This window comes from Choloepus didactylus, chromosome 8 (assembly GCF_015220235.1).
Source record: "Choloepus didactylus isolate mChoDid1 chromosome 8, mChoDid1.pri, whole genome shotgun sequence".
Lineage (NCBI taxonomy): Eukaryota > Metazoa > Chordata > Mammalia > Pilosa > Megalonychidae > Choloepus > Choloepus didactylus.
The window spans coordinates 56,863,218-56,871,633 of NC_051314.1; the positions used below are offsets into that span (position 1 = coordinate 56,863,218).

Genomic DNA, 8,416 nt, shown 5'->3' on the forward strand with positions numbered 1-8,416 from the left:
ATGCACACACACTTAATTGAAAAGGATAAATTTCAGGAAACAATAAGAAATGCAAACCTATAAGGTAAATTGATATATTAAAAAAACTCATTCTACCAAATTTTCTCTTTATTTGCCATTTTTTGGATTATTGACAACTACTGTTATTTAGAAAATTCAAATTGTTGAGAGTTCACTTTCTGTTTCTCGATGTTTAATTTGTAAAGCTAGTAGTTTCCTCGAGGTCATTTCCCACTTTATCCTCTGTCACCAGAACTCTTGCATGATATATTTATCTTTGAACTGCAAAAGCCTAAATAAAAAGCTTCATTGTTTACATTTTAATTTATAAAACTCCATTAAAAAGAAAAGAAATCCATCTATCCTTTAGGCAAGTCCGCAAAAATATTTCTTTCCTAAGAGTGAAACACCTTTATGGGAATAAAGATCCTTCAAAGTTTTTAACTCTTCTATTAAAGCTTTATTTTTATTTTCCAGGACTGCAAGTTGATTTTCCAGGCATTTCACCTATTCTTTCTTCTCTCTGCGACAATCTTGAGCAAACTCTCAGCTTTTCATTAACCTTACTTCTCTTTTCAATTGGGGGCCATCTGTCTTAGTTGTCAGAGACGTAAGAATCACAGGTGATATCATTACCACAGTTTGTGGCAGTGAAGTAGTGGTAGGTGTGGTATCGATCTGATATGTCTGCATATCTCCTGAAGCAGTCTGTACAACCACCTGGGACTGGGCACAAGTATTTGCTGTCCATCAGAGGTCTGTGCATACTGGAGAACTGTTGCTGTACCTTGCCTGAATTTGTCATGGTTAGCATCTGAAGTCCCTGTACTCCAACTGTGCCTGCACTGGCAAGCTGTAAGGCTCCATTTGGAGCAATGGGAATGTACTGGCCAGTGCTAGTCTGACAGATGAGAGTTGGAGCAGACATAGAAGTGACAGTAGAGACTCTAGGGTATTCTCCATCTCCTTTTCTGCCCCATATATCTTCAGAAGATAAGTCTTTCAAAATATTTCTGTAAGATGGGCACTGTGCTAGAATCCCATGGGTTTTCTGTGAGGAGCCTGTGCTGTCAGATGAGTCCTGAGACTCCTCACTTTCTGATAAGGATGATGCCTGTTGAGCACTATGAGAGATATGAGCTCCCTGAACAGTTGAACTTGGTTGGGTGCTGTCTCTGAAGAGTCACTTTTGTGGGAAGCTTCCATAATCAACTGTGGCTGCCACCTCTCTACTCTCTGTCTGGGGTGGGAACTTCCACTCCCCCACTCCCAGAGTGAATTCAAGTTCACTAGCCCCTTCTGCAACCCTTCACACTGAATTGGAGGTGTCTTCTTCTCAGGGATCTGATGGATAGGGGAGAATCAGTGTCACTTAATGGCCAACTGTCCTAGGCTACTGTTTCCTCGGCAGTAAGGGCTGCCACTGGCAACATGATCTACACTAGGCTGCAAGATTGAGTTCTTTTAATCCATTTCTATGGGTATAAACCTATTGTAGATGGGACCCTTTGATTAGCTTATTTTAATTGAGATGTGACCATGTCATTCAAGGTGGATCTTAATCCTCTTACTTGAGTCCTTTATAAGAGGATAAAAGAAAGAAGAGAAGCTAAAAGGAAGAAGACCCCACAGAAGCTAAGAGAGACAGAAGCTAAAAGAGAGAAACATGCAGAAGCTGAGAGAGGAAGCCACTCTAGCCAGAAGCTGAAAGCAACAAAACAAAGGAGAGAAGGACCAGCAGACGTCTCCGTATGCCTTGCTGTCCAACAAAGGAGACCAAGTTCTCCAGTAGCCAGTCTTCAGGAAGAAGGCATTGTCCTGTTGATACTTAATTTTGACATTTTCATGGACTTAGAACTGTAAGCTTGTAAGCTAATGAATCTTCATTGTTAAAAGTCAGTTCATTTCTGGTATATTGCATTTCATCAGCTTTAGCAAACCAAAACAGGTAGTAAACCATTCTTTCCACAAAGCAGGCCATTACCCTCCTTTCTTATTTAAACTAAATCACAACCTTACTCAGGAAAATTTCCTGAACCCTAATCCTAGGCTGTGTCCTGCTTCATGACTGAACAAAATAACAATGATAACATTATGCTTTTTTTCCGAGAAACTCAGAGTGCTTTACAAAAATAATCATATTTATCACTAAATATGTCAGTAGAAGAGAACCAAATGTCATCCTGAGCACTTGAAAAAAAAGGTTTTGTAGCTATAAAATCTTTCTTCCTTTCTCTAGTCTTCATGTAGTATGATATGAATCTAACATTTTATAAGATTTTACTAAAGCAGAAATGAGCATTTCTTTATCTCAGGAAAATACCCAAGAATTCACAGTATTTTTAAGGATCTGGGTAAAGCAGGGCATGCATGCATCTCTGTCATTCTTCTATGGATAGGGCTGGGGTTCTGGAAGAAAAAAGTAAGTTCCATGAGTCTATATGCTCTCCAATAACTGGAACTCCAAGGAAGATTAATGAACTATGGCCATTTAACTTGCAACAATCATAAGAGAATCAGTATCATTATTCATTTTTAAATTAGGAATATATCTCCACCAAATCTATTTTCAAAAATATTTCTAAATTGCTGTACATTAAAATATTTTCGATGAAGAGTATCTGGTAATTACTAAAATGAGTTTTTTTCACTATAACCACATTCTGATCCTATAAATGAGAAAATTTAAAACATCTATCAAGGGGACTTCAGGTTCAGATCTGGCATGTAAATAACTTGACAGTCATCACTCTGTCCTTACAATGGAAAAAGCTGGAGATACTGAAAATCAACAGATCTTGGAGCTATCAGAGGATTATCTGCCACCCCAAATCTTGAACTACATGCTCATCCAAGGAGATACATTCCAAATCTGCTTACTTAAAGCAGAAGCTGTTGGTACGATAGTCTGGTTGGAACAACTAAATGACAACTTCAACAAATTGCTGGAGGCTGAGTGTAGATTAGAGTGAGAATGAGAAACTCCTGTGGGCTGCATGCAGTCGTAGGCTGGTGCCACACTTTTGTGTGTTTTACCTCCAGGAATCTCACCAGGTTCCCAAGTTGAAGACATGAGAAGGTTACCCTCTAACTGTGTTAATGGAATGAAGGAATGATTAATGTGAACATTCCTAATGCTGAGGATAGTCTTCTTCATAGCAAAGGCCTACTCTCCAGGGGAAAAATAGTTTGCCGGAAAATTTTTCTAACTGGTGGAAGGATGTTATTCCCACTCCAGTCTCCTCTAGCCTTCTTTTGTCACCAAAGGGAAGAATCATGGTCAATAGGGGTCAGGGCATCAAGGAAATAGATTGGGAATGCTGAAGCCAAGGAAAGGAGCAGGGAGAAAGGAGAAAAAAAGCTATAATAAAAGCTTGTGAAAGTCATAGCCCTGGGACAGAGGCCCACTAAAAGATGGAACTAAGGAGAAGTCTATAAAACAATTTTACCCACCCCACAAACACATTCTACCACCACACCAATAGAGTTCCATTATAATATCAGCGATTACAGGTAAAAGAGCTGCAAGGCACAAACTCTCTCTGAACAGGAGTCCTTTGAGAAGTCCAAAGTCAAGGTGATACAACAAACAACTAAAGCAGAGGGATTTGAAGACAGACACTGATAGCTATAGTAAACACTAAACAGAACCGAATTCATAGCCAGATTTCCTCAGATACTCTTAGCTGACATTGTTAGCCTTCAGCAGAAGTTGCATGGCATGCCAAAAGGCAAGGAAAAACACATTCTGAAGAGGTAAAGCAATCATCAGACTCAGGCACAGACATGACATAAATGTTGGAATTTTTAGGTCAGTAACTTAAATAGCTATGGTTAATATGTTAAAGATTCAAATGTAAAATTAGATAACATGCAAGAACAGATATAAGCACTAATTATCCCTGGGCAAAGCAAAAAGGAATTCTTAGCTTAATCTTCAAAGATGAAAGTCAAATATGATCTTTGACCCCTTTAGGTGACACTATTTTTGTTGGTTTTTGCAAGTGTGATCTAATTTTTTGTTTTTAGTCTTCTTACACTTTCACATTGACAGTGGTAACTTAAGGAAAAAGAACTGCTGGACGTGGAAAAGGTCATTGTTTGTGAAAATTCTGCAATACCAAGAAATTGATTAAGATGCCTTCTAAATTGACTCTTCTGCAAACCCTGGTCACCTCTGTCTAAGGCACATTTCTATATAGGAGTAAAACTGATCCTTTAAGTTAAAATTGGAATTGCATTTTATATTTCTCAAGGCTGATGATTAAATAAATGCCCAATCAGGCTATGATATTTAGAAAAAGTGCTCTGAGAAAACACAAAGTATAAGGAGAGACACTGTGGTGACTATAAATAAAGCCAGAAGTGAAGTGAAATGTTTGCCCCCTTAATAGTTTCTTTGAGGGCAGGCCCTCTATTTTCCTGAACATTGGTCCAGTCAAACACAATTTGGAAATCCCTATCTGCAATGAAGCATATGTTTGACCACAAGAAGTTTCAGTTACTGTGTATTGGTGAGGACTTCAATTTCAGTTCCTTCACCAAAAGAGATATCTTACTAAAATCCATTAGTCCTTGTTTGTTTCACAAGTTTTGCTGTTAAAAAGTAGTTACTGTCAGAGTATTTCTACTGCATTATAGTTTCAAGCAATCTTTCTCTTAAATTTCTTACATGCAGAGAAAAGTAAAGATTGCTATATGGTAAATAGTATTTTCATAGTTTGCTGGGCTACTATTTCAAATATGATACAATGAGTTGTCTTAAACAACAAGAATTTATTGTATCACATTTTTAGAGGCTAGAAGTCCAATATCAAGGCATTGACAAGGCCATGCTTTCTTCCTGAAGTCTCCAGTGTTCAGGAGCTGGCTTACTGCAATCCTCAGGGTTCCTTGGCTTTTATCTCTACCTCCCATCACAGGCAATCTCTCTTTCCTTGTGTCTGCTCATCTGATTTCAACTGACTTCTGGCTTCTGGTTTCTTTTTAAAAAGTCCTCCAATAATATGGTATAAGATCCACCTTGATTCAGTGGGGCCACACCTAAATAGGGTCTTATAATATTTTATTCACAACTGAACATATATTAAGTGATAATAAATCTTCAAAGGATCCTATTTATAAGTGAGTTCATACCCACTGGAACACAATTAAGATTTAAGTGCATGCTTTTTGTTGAGATACATAATTCAATGTACAATATACCCTCTGGACCCCAAAAGACATGTTCTTTCCACATCCAAAATACAATCACCCCATCCCATATTTCAGAGTCTTAAATCATTTCAGTAACAACTCTAAGTCCAAAGTCTTGTCAAAATCAGTTATGGGTATGGTCTGTCCTGGAGCAAAATTCCTCTTCACCTGAGGACCTATGAAATCCATAAAACAAGATATCTGCTTCCAAAATACAATGGTGGAACAGGAATGAGATGGACGTTCTCATTTGAGAAGGGAGAAAATGGAAAGAAAACAGGGATCATGGGACCCAAGTAAGTCCAAACCCCAACAGGGAAAACTCCATTAGATTTCAAGGTTTGACAGTCGTTAGTGAATTGATTCTTTGCCCTCAAGGCCTACTAGAGTAGCTTCTCCAAACTTCCAAAGCATTAGGGCAGTGACCGCACTCTCCCTGAATGCTGCACCCTAGGCTCCCCCCTTTCCTGCACTGGAGTGGAGACAATGCTCTGTCCCAAAACAAGGTGTATGTCCCACCCTCTCCAAGCATTTCTCTGTTGGCCACACTCTTCCTGGATGCTGGTACATAGCCCCCACACTCCGCTATCATTGGTATAGCAACTGAGCTCTCCATGAACAAGGCATAAGTTCTACCCCCTCCAAGTGCAGGGGCAGAAACTCCACTCTATCCAACAAAGGCACAGAAAGAAGCCCCCTTCTCATGACCTAAGGATATGTTTTCAGTCCAGATCTCTGCATCTTTGGTTCTGCCATTAAATTCATTTTTCCTTCAATTCATCCTGTCTCTTATCCTTTTAGTTCAGGCTGGCAGTGTTTCTACTCACAAAATACTCAAAAACCAATAAGGTTTTTGAGTTGCAAGCATTTCAAGGGGGTCTAAGCCTTCAGACAAAATAATCTTCTACAAATCCTCCATAGAAAAATTTTCAATCTTGATTTCCTCTGAGATGGCTGATTGGGTCTGGGAGTCATTCCTAATTTCCTTAGCAATGGGTGGTTCAGCCAAACCCTCATGTGGAGCCACATTCTCGGGGGATTCATTTCCTAAAGTTCAGGGAGGGCCATGATAGAACCTCTTCTGTCCCTAATCTAAGAATATGCTATCTGAATAGGCTGAGAATTGTCCCAAATCATAAATTACTAATTTTCGTGTGCTTAAGAGTTCAGTCCTTAGTTTATCCCTTCCCTTTCTTATTTTTCTATAAGCATCAAGGAGAAATCTGGTTGCATCTTCCAAAGTTAGCTTGAAAATCTCCTCAGAAAATATTCAAGTTCATTGCTTACAAGTCTTACCTTCCATCTGACATCAGAACACAATCCTTTACAAAAAGGATCACTTTTATTCCAGTTTCCAATCACACATTATTTCCTTCTAAGACCTCACTGGAAGCATCTTTAACATTCACACCCCCACCAATATTCTGCTTATGACAGAATATATATACTCTGTAATAACACAGAAATTTTCTCTAAAGCTTTCACATACTTCTGAGTCCTCACCAGGAATTCCTTTAATATCCATATCTCTACTGCTAATCTCTTCAAAACAATCTAGGCTTTGTCTATCAAGCACCTCAAAATCTTCCAGCTTCTACCCATTACCCAACTCCAAAGCTGCTTCCACTTTTTTAGGTATTTGTAATTACAACAGCCCAGTTCTGTTACCAAAATCATCTTAGTTTGCCAGGCTTCAATGACAAATACCACACAATGGGTTGCCTTCAACAACAATAATTTATGGGCTCTCAGTTTTAGAAGTTAGAAGTCCAGTATCAAGGCATTGGTAAGGCCATGCTTTCTCCGTGAAGTCTCTAGTGTTCTGGTACTAGCTCGCTGCAATCTTTGGGATATCTTGGCTTGTACCTTCTATTTGAATCTTCTATTTGTTGTACAAAGGGCAACAAATAGAAGAGAGTTAAAATATGGTAAATGTTGATCCAAATATATCAATAACCAATTTAAATGTTAATTATGTAAATATATCAATAAAAGATAGGTTTCAGTGTAGTTAAAAAAAACAAGAACAAACCATGTATTGTCTACAAGAAACCCACTTTAAATATAAAACATAGGTTAAAAGCAAAGGGTGAAAGAAAGGTGCACCATGCAAACACTATTCAAAAGAAAGCAGGAGTGGCTGTATTAATTTCAGACAGCAAGAAAAATTATCAGGACAAAGAATGAAATTATATAATGAATAGGTTTCAATTTCATCAATAAGACTTATTAATCCTTAACATGCATGCCCCTAACAAAAAAAACATTGAATTATGTCAGAAAAAACTGATAAAAGTGCAAATGGGAAATGGACAAAACTACCATTAGAGTTGGAGACTTGAACAACCCTATATCAGTAATTGACAGATCCAGCAGGCAGAAAATCAACAAGGATATAGTTGAATTGAACAGCATCATTAAGCAGCTATATCTAATTGACATCTACAGAATATTTCATTCAACAAAACAGAATGAAAATTCTAGGCCATGTACATGAATGGAAATGAATGGAAACCAAACAAATTGTTTTCAGAGCAAAAGGTTACTGAAAAATCAATGACAAAAAGAGATCTGGAAAATCCCAGGAAGTTTGCAGATTAAACAATACACTTCTAAATAAGACATAGATCAAGGAAGAAATTTCTAGAGAAATTTAAAAATATTTTGAAAAAATAAAATGAAAATACATCAAAATTTGTGAGATGTAGAAAAAGCGGTGTTTTGAAGTAGGTTTATAGAATTATCTACATAAGTTTAAAAAAGAGGTAAGATTTAAAATTGATAATCTAATTTTCAATCTAGGAAACTAGAGAATGAAGGCCAATTTAAGCTTAAAATAGAAGAAAATAAATAAAATATTAAAACAGAAATCAGTGAAATTAAAAAGAATAGAGTAAAGCAACAAAAGTAAAAGTGGGTTCTTTGAAAAGATAACATTGATAAACCTCTACTTAGGCTAACAACAAAAAAAGAGAGAAACCAAGAATTACTATTATCAGAAATGAAAAAGGGGTTATCTCTTATGATCCTATGGACATAAAAAGGATAAGAAGAGAATATTATGACAAAGCTATGCTCCAAAATCTGATAGCATAGATTAAATGGATGAATTCTTTGAAAGACACAAATCACCAAAACTCACACACACAAGAAAGACAGCCTTAATAGGCATAAATGCATTAAAGAATTCAAATTAATCATTAATTTCTTTCCCCAGTAA

At 37.2% G+C, this 8,416-nt stretch overlaps 1 pseudogene; it reads right to left on the reverse strand.

Moving 5' to 3' along the window:
* Positions 1–366: 366 nt before the first annotated feature.
* On the reverse strand, positions 367–1,206 carry LOC119542640 (annotated as a pseudogene).
* Positions 1,207–8,416: the final 7,210 nt, after the last annotated feature.